Source organism: Aythya marila, assembly GCF_965140915.1.
Source record: "Aythya marila genome assembly, chromosome: 23".
NCBI classification, from domain to species: Eukaryota; Metazoa; Chordata; class Aves; order Anseriformes; family Anatidae; genus Aythya; species Aythya marila.
In genome coordinates, this window is record NC_139064.1 from 4109757 (window position 1) to 4124168 (window position 14412).

Genomic DNA, 14412 nt, shown 5'->3' on the forward strand with positions numbered 1-14412 from the left:
CATCTTGCTCAGGAAATATTACAAGACATGACAGGCAACGTCATTCTCTATCAACATATTCAGTCTTCCTCCTCCTATCTTAGTACAGCCAGACCCAGGACACGGGATTCATCATGTGTATTCTGATGTAGTTGTTCAGATTCCTGTTGCGGTAATTGGAGAGAAACAGCACTTACAGAGGAACTGCGCTTCAAGTGCGATTCATCTCACCCTAAGGCAGACATCTAAAATAAGAAGGCTGAATTGCACCCCAGATGTGCCTCTTTCTTTTCACTGACTACAGAGGGAGGACAAAAATCTAGCTCAGATTCAGATGTCTACAAAGGAGCGGTCTTAAGTTTTATTGGAGTAATCCCATCTAGGGGGTAGAACCATGCCCGTGCAGTTATATTTCTTGTGTTTTTTGTTGCATGCTTGAGCTGCCAGACAGGAATAGCTTCATTGTATTTTCCTGGGCACTGAGTTTCTCTCCCCACAGAGAACAGAAGGATTTGGCTTCAGCTTACTCTTTCAACAACAGCCTCAGAGTCTTAGAAATCTGTTTTGGCTTCCGTCCTTGGCAGAATCTGATGTATCTGCCTGCCCAGTCCAATCCACCTAACACTCAGCAGAACCTTAACAGAAGTAAGGAAGCTACGGCACTCAAAATCCTTTTTGTCCCATTAAGTCTCACAGGAAGACTCAGCCCTTAGTGCCATGGGATCCCTTTTTATCGCAACACTCAGCCCCCTCACATTTGTTAGGCTGTTCACAGAAGAGTCCAGCTGGGCAGAGTTTGTGCAAGTCCTTCCCCTCTCCTGTAACTGATTGAACCTGTGGCCACATGGTACAGGAAAGGCAGATGTTGTGGGGCAATAAAAGTCTCATGGGCAGCAACGGGGAATGGAATTAGTAGCCAGGTGGACGGTAGTAGCCCACAGAATATGGTCATTTGGAAGTGATTTTTCCTAGTCCTACAACCAGAAAAGCAAAGTCTTTAACCATCCTTTACTGATCAAAGACAACAGGAAACCTTCATCTCCTGAGAGAACAACCTCCTTCAGCATACACCCTTAACAGGCATCAGAAAGCAAGAATGCTCTGAAGTTCAGCCTCAGACAAAGAACATCTTAGCAGACAGGAAAGTCAATTCTGATTTATATGCCTGCAAGAAATTATATGTATGCAGGAAACATGGGCTTCCAGTTAAAATGCTCAATCTTAATTTTGGAAATCTCAGTTGTGGTTCCAGCTCTGCTATAAACTTGTATAAGCTCGGTCGAGCCATTTCTTCTCTATTGCTTTTGCTTCCCACCTGAAAAAGGAAAAGCCTCTCTGTCTCATGGAAGGGGCAGGTGAACTTAAACTACCAGAGTGACCTCAAATAAACATATTGCACAGACAGATTGGGAGAACCTCTGAGAAGGAGCAGCTGTCTCAGAGCAGAGCCCCTGGCTGTTAGCCAGTACCAAGGACCTGCCTGCCTGGTTATTTTCTTTCCCTGAGGGGATGAGTATATATAAGACATCTAGGAAGGGTGTCTGAGCCAAGGAACAAAGAAGGTGTAAAATAGCACAAAGTGGTCTGGGTGACCTGAGACTGCTATGGAGAACCCAACAGAAAAGTTGTAAGAGAATGGTTTAGGACATTTATACCTGGTGCACGTCCTGCAGAAGCCTTCATTAACCTGAGAAAATATTGTAAGCGATAAATTTGTAGTGGGTACTTAACTCATCTCACTACGTTGTGTAACCCCAGGTCTTAAATACACCAGCAGACACTCACCACTATAGAAATACCCAGCAGGGCAGAGCTGGCAGTCTCTTGACTGCCATTTTCCACTGTCAGCGTTGAAGTGCCCAGGGCTGCAAGGGACAGGGGATTCAGAGCCTTCAGGACAGTAGGAGCCAGGGGGGCACTGCTTATGATCCGGCTGTGTGGACCCAGTATCACAGAAATAGCCAGCATAACACAATCCTGCAAGAAAGCAAAGATTCAGCATTAGGGTTAAGCATAATATTAAAACCAAAATGGTGTTAGGTACACGTGATACACACCAGAAACACTGGTCAGGCCCTCTCCTCGGCAGAACTTCCCCCCAGGGCAGGGCAGGCAGGCGTTAGGGTAAACCATTCCAGACAGAGGCAGAAACGTGCCAGTGGGACACGGCTCTGGCTTGCTGCTGCTCGGTGGAAGTGGCTATGGAGAGAAGTACAGGTTCTTCATGCATCAGCTTTCCAGCTACACTAGCCCCAGCCACCTCTCATGTAAGATGCCAAAAAGATGCTGGCTAGGAAGGAAATCTAATCATCCTGCACTCCCCTAAGAGACAAGGCAACGGTGTACAGCTGTAGGTAGATGGCAGTGTTCCTATGAGAAAAGGCTGTGAGAGGTTGGTCATGGGTGCTGGCTGAGGTCAACTCCCATTTATTCCTGGTCCAGGCACAGCAGAACAGTCACTTGCTTAATATAACTATAGATTTAACCAAGGAAGAAACAAACATCTAAGTCTTTCTCATTCAATTTAATTGGCAGTCTCATTAAAGGTGATGCTGGAGGACAGCTCTCACTGTGCAGGGAGAGCAGCAGAGACTTACATGTGCTCAGCTCTCCATGGCTCTGTGACCTTTCCTTCAGGATGGCTCAGGAATGAGCTTCCCCCCCACCACTGCACAGCAGCACATAAGGCCACAGACTGAGGCTGTTGTGTAATTACTGTCTGAATGCACATTTAGGGCTGATGCTTCCAATACAACAGCACCGGATTAGAGGCTAAGCTCTCGTGCTGACAGAAGCTGCCCCTTGGGCAACATAAAGGCATGCTTCAGTGCAAAATAACAAGGGGCTGCAAAACAATGGCACAGCCTCAGATGAGCTCAGCAGCTCACCCAGCACTGGGAAGAGAAATGCTGGTATGCAACAGCTGCTGGCAAACCTACCTGTGGGACACGGAGATGTAAAGGAACTTCCTGCAGGAAAGAAGTGACCTCGAGGACACTTGATGATTATTATTGAGGTGGTGATACTACAGAATCACTTAAAGAACCCGCCCATTTCAGGATGACCTTCATACCAGAGTGATTTCCAGGAAACATCGTCTTGCTTGACTGGATCCAGGTGGACAAAACCATCCAGGTGTGCACAGTCCATCTGGTCTCTGTAGGCCTGGCTTGGAACAGACCCTTCCAGGAGGACACAGCTGGCACTTGGAAGCATCCCAGATATTTAAAGCTTTGCTGTAGGTTCCAGGAGGACAAGGATACTGCGAGGCAAATTCTGTATTCCTGGGGCAGTAGTGACCTAGGAAAGAAAAGTTGGGTTTCATAAAAGCTGACAGATGCTGGTAATAGCCTGGAAAGGACCCCCAGCTTGTACACACAGCTTTCTCCATTTCTTTCTGAGAAGGACTGAAACCAAGCTATGATGGTGGGGCCATCTCGCAATTTATCATAACTGGGTGACGCCTTCATCACATCAGCACCATAAAATGAAGCTGATCGGTGCTGATAATTAGCAACAGTTTTAACAGCAACCAGTTTTTTAATAACATCTCGAAGTATGTTATAAATGTCTACTGCCAAAACTCTCTGCTATGTTATACTTACGTTATACTTCTTTTTTTCACATTCAGACAGAGGAACTGAACCATGAAGAGGTTGTAAGTTTTGGCCAAGGTCACTGATTTGTCCATTGGAAGAGACTCATGATCCATGCAACATGGTCCAATAACAAATCCGCTATTAGAGCATCTGTTAATCCTTTAAATGAAATTTCTCTGAATGAGTGGGTAGGTGCAATCAGACCCACCTGCAGGGCAATCTGTGTAGTTTGTGGAAGCAGTCTTACAGTAAAAACCTTCTGGGCACTCCAAACATTGTGCCATACTCCAGGATGGGTTATAACTTCCTGCAGTGCAAGGCTGGGCTCTGCTGCTCCCCACCACGCAGTAATGTCCAGGTGGACACGTTTCTCCACTGATTGTTATCTTTGAAGAAAAAATGCCATTGTTACAAAGAAAAAAAATCCATACCATTTACAAACTCAGAGGACAGCTTTGCAAAATAACTATGTTGGATTCAAATAGTGTGAAGGTCTGCATTCATCGCTTAGTCTTTATGGCTGCACACTTATCCTTTCCCAAGACAAGGGATCAGAATTTTGCACACAACAAATCTCATTGGGCTGCCCATTTAGAAACTGGCACCACTTTTTCCTTTCACAAGCACAGCTTACCCTGGGAGGTTTAGGAGAAATGGCTCCTCTACACTACAGTAGAATCCAACTTCGCATAATCCAGTTGGAGATAAAAGTCCAGTCCCATTGCAGAAATACCCTGAAAAAGGGACCCAAAAGCACCATCATGACATTGGCCAGGCAAGAGAGACAACAGCAAGTATGTAACTAGGAAACAATCACTCAGCCATCATGTTTGATGTCACCCACTTCTGTTCTCCTGAAGATGCTTTCACTGAGAACAGCTGCAGTTCAGAGTTTACATGCCTGAACAAACTGCTCTCTGCATCATCTCAGTGTATGACAGCATATAGAGAAAGAGTGGAAAATGAAAATCATAGCAGAAGTTTGCACCTCACTGTGAGTATCCTCTTACATAGGAAAGTGGCAGATTTAGTCTTTCTATACTCTATTTAACATCTCTCACCAAGACCACTGTTGTTCACGATTACCTGCTCTACAGTCACAAAGCTTCTCAGGAGCCCTGTAAACACTGGAACCTCATTAGTCCTTTCAGTATTGTACCTGCATCGCACAGGAGACAGTCCTCGATCCCAGTATTCCCAGCTGAGTTGCTGTAGTAACCAGGAGGACATGGCTGTGGAAAGGCAGTCCCCGCAGGACAGTAAGCTCCCTTGGGGCATGTGTTCCCCAGGAGACCATCCACAGGGGTTGGACTAGAAGCGCCTCCACTGCAGTAGAACCCAGCCCAGCAGGCTCCTGTAACGTGTGACTGCCCCGGCAGTGCGCAGTAGCGCCCTGAGAAAGCAATGCACTGGCATCAGTACTGGCAGAAAACATCAGAAAGCTACTGCAGAGAACAAGCTACATGCCTACACAATCATGAAAACATGTACAGTGAAGTGCAAAAGGGTATTCATTTCCATGATTCAGGAAAACAAACCAAACAGCAGGTGATGTCTAGCGGCAGCAGGCTTAATGAAAACTAGGGTATTTCTTCCTTTTTTTTGTACCTCTAAGTTTGGCATGCAGCCTAAATTAATCACGTCCTCGTCAATCAGATGTCTATACTAGAAGAATAATCCCACCTCTCTCTCTTTTTGCCTGACCAGACGGCCTACCTGATGGGATTCACCTCAATTCCCAACTTAAAAGTGGCAAAAATCTCATGCTAAAATCGTATTTGCATTGAACAATACAGTGCTGCATACAAACACTGTCTCAAAGGCTGCAGATAGTATAATCAATTTATAAGATCTTTTGCCCAAGGTAATTTAAGCTAATTCTTAGCAGGGCATGACGTTGTGGTCATATTGCTTCTGGTTTTCATCTCACTTGAGTATATCTGCACAGTGTGAAATTTTGCCTTCTAAGTTTCTTTTCCACAGATCACCTTATTTAAGTTTATAAAGCATTACATAAGGTACCTGTGGAAACATGGAGATGACAGTCTCCTGGACAAGTACTTTTCTCCCACATTTTTCCATATAACATCTCTTTAAGGTACATTTTAGATTCAAGGAGTAACTCATATTCTGCTTGTTCTCTGAAGTGCTTGACTCCAGTCATACCAAGGAAAAAAGCAAGACAATTGCCAAGTGTTTCCAACTCCAGTTCAGTATATGCCTTTAGAACCCCTAAGGATCAACAGGCAGCTGAATATTTCTCTGTCTTCATTTCCACATAACACACTGGGTGTGAGACACTGTAGCCTGTCATTCATCCACTGGACCATGAAAATGCTACCAGTGAAGCTCAAGAACATACAAAATATATTTTCATAAGTTGTCCTATCCTGAGATACGTTTACACGCCATTTACCTGGGTCACAGGGGGTACAGTGAGACAGGAGGCTGCTTCCATTTTGTGGGTTGTAAGTTCCCTGGGGACATGGAAACTGAGTGGCAGCAGCAGTACCAGTAGGGCAGTAGTGGCCAGCTGAACACTCATTTTCCAAAAATGAAGAGGAATTTTTGGGGCAGAAGAACCTAGTCCAAAGAGGCAAAAAAAAAAAAAAAAAAAAAAAAAAAGGAGGTCCGATTAAAAAAAGGAGGGAGGGGGAGGAATTTCTAGCACTATTCTATCCACAGACACCTGAATAACGAGTTAATGGTGGCAGAAGGTAGTCTAATATGGCTGCTGCACTGTGCTGTACTGACCACAAAAGAATCCTACTTAGGTATATTGCCACATTCTTAGTTGTTTCCTCGTATGCCAAATTGATGGCATAATTGCAAAAGCCACAGAGACATAATTTTCTTAACTTGAGTCATAACACATCTAGGCTGCGAATCATCAACTTGTAAAAGTTAATCAAGGTCAAATCCAGTTAGTAATTGGAGATGAATCCCCTAAGGGAACGCCAGCCTCAGCATCAGGTGATACACAAGACCTTCTTCCCCTGTATCACAGCTATGCCAGCCTGTTGCCAGGGGAACCATTTATTACTTCAGACATGAAAGAGGTTTATGGTGCCAATAGTTACCTTGCTTTAAATAGACTTCTGATCTAAATCCTCTTCCACAGTAGTTGTACCTGGGTTTAGGACTTTGCCTGGTGCCACAATCAATTTTCTAGTGTTGTTAACAGCATTCAATAGTTGTCCTGCTTCCTGTCAGGTCTAAGTGCTTTCCAGTGGTAAGGTCAGTCATTTTTCCACTGCACAGTGCTCCAAGGTGGTGTGATAAACCATTATTTCCCATAGTCCTTTACTCATATATGCAACACTCAGGTCACGGACTCACTCTTACCCTTCAGGACAGGGGAGGCAGCTGGATTGCCTTTGTGAGGGGTTATATGACTCTGCTGGACAAGCCACTGGAAGAGCTGTGCCCTTGGGACAGAAGTGCCCTGGAAAAGAAAGAGCAGGTCAGCATTAGCAGTCTTCAGAAAATCTACAGCAAACCAGGCGTGTAAGGGGAATCCTAACTCACCCTGGGGACATGGCTCTGGCTTCTCCCCAGGGACACAGTATTCACCCTCTGGGCAAGCATGGCACTTCTCTCCATGGGTCTGTGGCATGTAGGAGCCAGCAGGACATGGTGCTGGACTCCTGGATCCAAGAGGACAAAAGTGATTGACTGGACATGGAGCTCCCGAGAGGCCGTCTGTGGGTGCTGGGGTCCGGGCCCTGGTGACACAGTAATACCTGCAGCAGCGAGTATAGGAGCATACTGTCATTATATCAAGATGGTGAAGAAGACCACTTGGAGAACACGTTTCCTTATAAAGAGTACATAAATACGTTCAATCTTCTCTTACCCTGGGCTGCAGGGTCCTGTGGGAGCCCTCTGTCCAGAGCTATTGCAGTAGTATCCCCCAGGGCACGGCAGGCATTGCTGCAAACTGCTGCTGCCTTCACTGCCAGACCAAGAGCCAGGAGGGCACTCTAGGGGAAGTGGTGCACCTGGGAAAACGAATGGCACCAGAGGGAGGAAATGCCACCTTGTGCTTTACATGAAATAAGAAAAAATGTGCTTTAGCAAAGCACCCTACCTTTTGGACAGTAACGACCAGGTGGACAAGGAAGTCCTGATTCTCCATCTTGAGGATTTCTTACTCGGGCACCACTTTTGCACCAGAATCCCTCAGCACAGTCTCCTATAAAACGGAACAACATACAAAAAGCACACAACTGTATTAAAAAAATAGGCACGAAGATAGAGGTTTCAGCATACATACTGAAATACAATCATTTGTTATAGCGTGGTGCAGAGCCACCGCTGGTCTAGAAATAAATGATGGCCATCAAGTGGAGAAGTTGCTTGTAACCGTGGGGAAGTGGCGAATTGGTAGCAGATGACAGCTTGCAGCTTGTCTGCAAAAAGCATGCAGCTTGTCTGGTGAGGTTGTTTTAAGTCCCTGCAAGGCACGCTAAGGGAAAGCTGGTTCCTTCGTGACAGAAGTGGCTCACAGGACAAGGGCCTCCTTTTTCCCACACACCTAGGACACAAAAAGCAGAAGACAAAGCCAAAAAAAGGCAGCTTATGAGGGAGGGTCAGTGCCCACAAAGGGAGTGAACTGACGAGGATCTCTTCTTAATTATGTTTTCTGGGATCCCAGAAGACAGGTCACGAGGAGGCACAACACAGTATCTAAAACGACTATCGTCTCAGCTTTGGAGTTATTCAACACCGTGTCACCGTGTCTTTTTCCTCCTAGCTTCACAGGCAAAGCCACACTGAACATGTTTTTCTCCTATCAGCTTTCTAAATACTCTGCTTCATATGTAACAAGAATTTTGGAGAATATTTAAATATCCACAGGAATTGACCTGGAATTCTCCCCTGGAAGTTATTCTTTCTGGTACACAGTAAAATGATAAGGGGGAATCAGGCTACTTCCATTACAGGCTGGTACTCACAACTTTCCAGTGTTCAGTGCAAGCGTCTCATTCAGTAACACAGATGGGGGACTGCCTGCTTTTTCATCCTTGCTATGTATGCAGATGTATGAATACCCCAAACAAAATTAATACAGGGTTTAATTATATTAAAATTTAAACGACTGAGAAGAGGCAGGGACAGGAGGACTGGGGGAAGAACTGCCATTTTTCAAAGCTCTCTGTTGTCAAGACCCTTAATTATCGGACACAACTAAGAGGAGACACTGACATTCAGCCAGGGCAGCTCACCAGGTGGCGATGGCGAGGAAGCTCCAGAGAGGCAGTAGTACCCAGCTGAGCAGGGTCCTGAGGGTGCCGTGAGGCCAGCAGAGCGGCAGTAATAGCCAGATGGGCACGCTGTGCAGCTGGACTCCTGCCCGATGTACAGCCTGTAGAGAGGCAGAAGCAAGCTTTCTGTTGGCAAGTGTGCAAGTTCAGCAGGAGGTCCCTGATGCCTACACCCCTGGCCAAGGGCAAACAACCATGAGGCTTTTATAATAAATCCAGAGATGTGTCTAATGAGCCATACTGGGCTGCAGCTTAAGGACGTTGTAGGGAAGCAAAGGAGGTAGTAGACAGCAGTAGAAGAGAAAGATAAAAAGGGAAGAAAAATACAGATTAGCACCATCAGAACCAAGAAGCTCACCTGTCTGAGTAAGTGCCCACAGGGCACTGCTGAGGGATAGCTGTGCCAGCTGGGCAGAAGTGGCCAGGTGGGCATGGGCAACCAGTGCTCATGTTTGTGGCTCCGTTAGGGTTTGGGACACTTGCTCCTACACCGGGAAGAAAGACCAAAGGTTTCCTTAATGATATAGGACAGTCTGTCACCCTCCCATGCCTACAGAGTAATTTCAATAGCAGGAAGCTTTTTTCTTTATGTGAGAATATGGGAAGCAAGCATGAAGTTAGTTCAAAGGGCTCTCACTCACACTGCCAAGCATGGATCTCAGTGCAGATCACAGCACACTTGATAGATCTGTTTCAGAGCAGTCTCCAGGCTTACATATTAGTTGGCAAACAGAAAGTTAGAAACAAAAAGGCCTCTTTTTAATGCAAGTTCTCCCTGCACTGGTGTGGCAAACAACACAAAGTTGCCTGGAAGCATTTCCTTTAAATTGGACTGCATCCAATGGTATCTTAAATTTGGACTTGTTCTCATTACAGCAGTCAGGACAACTGCCATGCAGAGAGCACAGAAACTGGTAAGGACCTGAAAGAAAACTCAACTATTATACATGGTGGTCCTAGATCCAAACTCTAGCTCAAAATGTTCTTGAATTGCTGATAGCTGATATTGGAAGAACACAGCAGGACTCCTTGAGTCCACTTTTTGTGTATTTTCTTAAGTCCTTCTACTGGCCTCAGAAAGCATGTTTTGACTAGAAAAAAAAACTATTGTGACCAAGTATAACCTTATTACAGAGCTTCATTCCTCGGGGCTATCCTGGCACACCCTCCAGTAAAATCCAGAGAGAGACTGCACAGAGAATGTATAAGAAAATCCTCGAGACCACAGCTTTCTACTTTTCCACTTCTCTTCTGTCCTTGTGAATGCTCCATTCAATACCTGCTGTGCAGAAGAATCCTGGCCAGCAGGGACCACTTGGAGAGGAAATAAAGTTATTCTGCAAGCCCTCCTGGAATGACTGGTCTTCAAATATGTACATTCTCCCAAGAGCATCTGATTCAGTAAGCTTCACAAACCCACTCCAACCTCAGAGTCACGGTAACCTCCACATCTCACCGGTAGGTGGCAGGAAGAACTGTAAGGAAATGAGGTTAACTGCTTACTAGCTTTCTGTGCACTGTCACTGCTGCAATCCTACTATTTGACCTGCTGCAGGGGTGAAAGAATCCCTTTCCCCCCACCATGTGACATCAGGAAAAACAAAACAAAACAAAAAACACAAAAAAGTATGAAAACAAAACCAACCAACCAAACAAAAAATCAAAAGAAAACAAAAAAAGAAAACCCCTTCTCTGTCCCAAGCAAAATACTGAGCAACTCATAGCAGTCAGCAGCTATTGAGACATTCTTGGACACAGACAGGACATACAATCCACATCTAGCTTTCCCAAGTCACACTGAAGCTGCAGAGATCCAGTTCCTGACCTGTTGCATTACTGTATTCTCCACTGGGGCAGGGAGAAGGTGCTGCAGAGCCTGCAGGGCAGAAATGTCCTTGAGGACAGATATTTCCAGTGACACCATCCTCTGGCTTTGCAGTCTTTGTCCTTCCCGTGCAGTAATAGCCTTAAAGCAGAAAGCATTTGGGTCCTCTGTGTCATGCAAAAAAAAACATTTCTGAGCAGCTAAAGAACTTCTGGTTTTGTCTCACCTTGTGCACAAGGTCCTCCAGGAGCATCTTGGCCAGACATACTGCAGAAAAATCCAGGGGCACAAGGAAGACACCAAGTGGCATCCTGGGCTCCCCTCTGTCCATTCCAGGTGCCAGCAGGGCACAGCATCTCTTTTGGGTGCATCGTGCCAGCAGGGCAATAATGTCCTGGTGGGCAAAGATCTCCAAAGGAAAGCCCCACCTGAAGTAAGGGAAATAAGATGAGTATGGTTTATGAAAGCTTTTGTAGTGCTGAATGGGCTGCAGCAATGCACAATGTTCAGTACTCACTGGTGAGGAGCTGTTGGACCCCTGGGTGCAGAAATGTCCTGGCTGGCAACGTCCTTCTGGCTCGGTCAGCCCAGCCATGCTGCAGTACGTGCCTGCTGGGCAGGGCTTGCATGAACCGGCCCGGGGTACATCCGTGTATATTCCCTGCACAAAGACAGAGAAGTAGTGAATGCCCTTCACCAAGGGACTGGAAACTACTGAAAAGTGCTACTTGAAGAACAGAGCCATAAAGGATTCTTACCACTGGACATGGGAGAGGCAGGGAACTTCCAGCCAAGCAGAAATGCCCTTTGGGACAAGGCTGGGCTTCAGCCAGGCTGGTCTCATTGCAGAATGTACCTGCTGGACAGTCCCTGCAAACAGACTGCCCACGGCCCTAAAAAAGGGACATAACAAAGAACTTGGCAGATGCGCAGTGTTGCTGCACAATTAATTCACCTGTGCTAGGCTAAAGCCTCCTCAGGCCACTAATAAATGTGCACTATGCAAAATTTAGGGAAAACTGCCAGATTAGCAACAGCGGAGTGCCAGACTGATGGATCTGGTATCCTGTCCCAAACCTTTCTAGTTCTGCCAAGAGTTCTTCCCCTGCAGGGCAGAAGCAAAGACAGTGGCGGTGATTACTCCGCTTACTAGAAAACCCAAGTCCCTCTTTTTTTAAGCTGTCTGCTTACAGACGCTCCACAAATGACTATTTACACACTCGTACAGTTGCCAATGGCTGTGATGACCCCACAAGCATCTTACAGTGAATCCTAACGTACTTACAGGCTGGAAGCTGCCAAGGGGACATGGCTCTGGCCTGAAAGCTCCTGTTAAGGAATAATGCCCCTCCATGACCATCTGCTGAAGAGCACTTTTGGCACCTCCTGTATAGAAGTAGCCAGGTTCACATGGTCCTGAGGGAGCTTGGCTGTTTGTCCCATCACAATAAAGGCTATGTGTAGGGGAGAAAAAGATAAAAATCTTGGGTAGTTTGTTTTGTCACTGGATAGTGTGGTTGCAATACAAAAAATTCCCTGTAGTCTACCTGGGATCTCACTGAGACCTAGTTCCTGTTTGCTTACAGGCCTTGAAAGGAGGTTAAAAAGTACACATATCATGTCACACATGCTTTTTAAAGACCATAACCCCTCAGATTCAGTAGTTTTGTCCTGGAAAGAATACCCTCCTCTATAAAAACAGAGTAGCATCTGCATATAGATCACACAAACACCCAAACGGTGTTTTTCTTTAAGCCTTTTCTGCTTCTTTGGACTAGAAATATAAAGGAATAAAAAGGAGCTTTTGAGGGCATTCCCTTCATCTTCTGGACAGAACATGAATTCCAGTGCTGTCTCTTGCTCTGTTTTTCTGCCTACCTCTCCAGGGAAATCAGGGAGTGAAAAAAAAAAAAAAATCAGGTTCTTTCCCACAGAGACATACAACTCCATCCTAAATAGCATCCTCTTTCACAGTGAACCACAGAAATCAAAGACTTTGTGCCACCAATCCTGAGATGATCTTTCATGCTCCATTTGTCACTGCAGCATGAAGACATAACCACCTGAAAGGCAGCCTGTCCATCACTAGCCTTAACAACCTGCACTTATTCAGTGCACACTCATGGAGAGGTAAAAGCCTATGCTAGATCCCTACCTTTTTCTTCAGACTCAGATGTGTAACTCTGGCATCATTAAAAGGGATGCAACACAATCTGGTAATATAAAAAGGACTACCCAATTAGTATTAACGAGAATGTTTAAGCAAGAGCTGCTAGGTCAAGCCATCTAGCACTACAGACATAATGAGTCTTGACAGATGCTAGGGAGCAGTAAAAGCTGAGATACAACTCACACAGTTCAAGTTCCCTGTTTCAAATCTACTGATACAGGTATATAGCAATGGAGAATGCAAGAACATTTGTACTGGAGCCCTGGGACCAGAGGGGACTCCTCTGCAAAAGGGCTGAAGGTAAGGACGGGCTGCTGTGGAAGGAAATTGGAGGGTTAAATAATCCCTTTGCGATGGGACAGAACTGAGCCGTGTTCAGCAAATATCACACTCACCCGGGCCAAGCACTGACGGAGGCTTCTCAACCCACTCCTGTTGCTGTAGGTTCCTGGAGGACAGGGGACAGGTAAGGGGGACCCAGGTGGGCAGTATGCACCAGGGGGACACATGTTTCCCATCACACCATCTGTGGGCACCTGAAATTGGAAAAGGCAGCATGTAAAAAAGGAGCAAACTTGGTTAAAATGTTAAAGGCATCATACTGGTTTGGGCTCAAGATGACCAAGAAGAAAAACAGAGACATACTCTGCTGTACAGAGGACAGATAACGCCTCTTTAAGGCAAATATAGCAAACTCAGAAAGAAGAAATACGGACGGCCTTTTCAAACTAGCAATCCTATTGTGATTCACACCCACTGAACGTTGCATCTGGATATAAACCTAGCTACAGTTTTAGTTAAGGGGATGTTCGTGTAGAGAGGGAAAACTATGAAATGGTTGCACAGCCTTTGAGGATCCTCACACTATAACCCTGAATGTGTGCAGTGCAAAATTGTGGCTCTTGAAAGTCACTGGGTTAATAAAAAACACCATGGTGGAAGACAATTAGAAAATGAGAAAAGCTTGTCGTGAGACTTACTGGAGTCAGAGCCCTGCCCTGGCAGTAGAAACCAGCCTGGCAGGGTCCGCTTGGCTCAGTCTGTCCTGGAGCAGCACAGTAGAAACCACGGCCACACGGGCTGCACTCTGATGGCCCAGACAGCCCCTTCGTGTTACTGTAGGTGCCCTCTGGGCAGGGCTCAGGTTTAGAGCTGCCTTCGCCACAGTGAAAGCCCTGCAGAACAAAGCCAGCTGAATATAGCATTTAAGAATCTTCTGATAAATAAACCTCCACATTCAGCTTCTTGCATTAGAGGACTGCAGGAGAAAAACTCACTGCTGGGCAAGCTTTGGGCTCTGACATGGCAGGAGAGTCACAGTAGGAGCCAGCTGGACATGGTGTGCATCTGTCTTCACCCTCTGCACTGGAATTATCCCAGAAGAAGCCTGATGCACAGGGGAAGGAGAAAGGGAATCCAGTCCCTGGAGGGCAGTTATAGCCAGGTGGGCAATCCCCAGTCTAGAAAGCAAAAAAGGCAGTCAGGGTGGCTTTCGGTAGGGAAGAACAATCTGTTAAGATTCAACACAGAACGAGCAAAGCTTCATCTGCAATTTGTATAACCTAGAATTTT

The 14412-nt window shown here is 45.9% G+C and overlaps 4 long non-coding RNA genes across 4 annotated transcripts; all 4 read right to left on the reverse strand.

The window, feature by feature from the left end:
* Positions 1-2071: 2071 nt before the first annotated feature.
* LOC309886864 lies at positions 2072-6140 on the reverse strand. The gene is made up of 6 exons (XR_014318996.1): positions 5995-6140; positions 4738-4971; positions 4213-4312; positions 3787-3964; positions 3053-3279; positions 2072-2178 (listed from the first exon to the last, which is right to left on the reverse strand). It is a non-coding gene; the product is annotated as an uncharacterized lncRNA (long non-coding RNA).
* A 1059-nt stretch (positions 6141-7199) lies between these two features.
* On the reverse strand, positions 7200-7868 carry LOC309886871. Its single transcript, XR_014318997.1, has 3 exons — positions 7669-7868; positions 7435-7579; positions 7200-7321 (listed from the first exon to the last, which is right to left on the reverse strand). It is a non-coding gene; the product is annotated as an uncharacterized lncRNA (long non-coding RNA).
* Positions 7869-8835: 967 nt separating this feature from the next.
* On the reverse strand, positions 8836-10800 carry LOC309886891. Its single transcript, XR_014318999.1, has 4 exons — positions 10683-10800; positions 10125-10320; positions 9204-9330; positions 8836-8946 (listed from the first exon to the last, which is right to left on the reverse strand). It is a non-coding gene; the product is annotated as an uncharacterized lncRNA (long non-coding RNA).
* A 2436-nt stretch (positions 10801-13236) lies between these two features.
* Positions 13237-14294, reverse strand: LOC309886709. Its single transcript, XR_014318964.1, has 3 exons — positions 14118-14294; positions 13821-14015; positions 13237-13376 (listed from the first exon to the last, which is right to left on the reverse strand). It is a non-coding gene; the product is annotated as an uncharacterized lncRNA (long non-coding RNA).
* Positions 14295-14412: the final 118 nt, after the last annotated feature.